This window comes from Octopus bimaculoides, chromosome 7 (genome assembly GCF_001194135.2).
Source record: "Octopus bimaculoides isolate UCB-OBI-ISO-001 chromosome 7, ASM119413v2, whole genome shotgun sequence".
Classification (NCBI taxonomy): Eukaryota; Metazoa; Mollusca; class Cephalopoda; order Octopoda; family Octopodidae; genus Octopus; species Octopus bimaculoides.
The window spans coordinates 26,077,343-26,078,382 of record NC_068987.1 but is presented as its reverse complement, the minus strand read 5'-3'; the positions used below and the strand labels follow the sequence as shown (position 1 = coordinate 26,078,382).

Genomic DNA, 1,040 nt, shown 5'->3' with positions numbered 1-1,040 from the left:
AACCAGTGGATGTATTCCACTGAATTTAGGTAAATAATCCTTCATACAGATGATCAATAGCGACGCCTGCTGGGTTCGGCTGCTCTACATTTGACTGAGGACTGGCGAACCAGATGGCTGCACCAGGCTCCAATCTGATCTGGCAGAGTTTCTACAGCTGGATCACCTTCCTAACGCCAACCACTCCGAAATTGTTGTGGGTGCTTTTACGTGCCACCAGTACGAGGGCCAGTCTGGCGGTACTGGCAACATCCGCACTCAAATGGTGTTTTTTACGTGCCACCTGCACAAGGAGTCAGTACAGCAGCACTGGCAACGACCTCGCTCCAATGTTTTGTTCACCTGCCATCGACACAAGTGCCAGTAAGGCGACACTGGTAACGATCATACTCAAAAGGTGCTTTTTACGTGCCACCGGCACAGAAGCCAGGTAGCTGCTTTGGCAGTGATCCCGCTCGGATGGTGTTGTTAACGCTCCACTGGCAACGGTGCTAGTCATCGAATTTAGTGCAATTTAGATTTCACTTGCCCCAACAGGTCTTCGCAAGCAGTGTTTAGCATCCAATGAAGGAAGGTTGGCATGGGTGCCAGTTGTCGAATTTAGTTCAATTTCGAATATATATATACATACATATATAAATATATACATACATATATAAATACATCCACACATATATATATACATATATATAGACATATATACATAGACATACATATATATATATACATACATATATATATATATACATATATATATACATACATATATATATACATACATATATATATATATATACACACATATATATATATACACACATATATATATATACATACATATATATATATACACACATATATATATATACATACACACATATATATATATACATACATATATATATACACACATATATATATATACACACATATATATATACACACATATATATATACACACATATATATATATACACACATATATATATACACACATATATATATACACACATATATATATACACACATATATATATACA

At 35.8% G+C, this 1,040-nt stretch overlaps 1 protein-coding gene across 1 annotated transcript in view; it reads right to left on the bottom strand.

The window, feature by feature from the left end:
* The window catches only part of LOC106870180 (UDP-glucuronic acid decarboxylase 1), a 69,900-nt gene that overhangs the window by 56,994 nt on the left and 11,866 nt on the right, over positions 1–1,040 (bottom strand). The gene's annotated exons all lie outside the window — the stretch shown is intronic.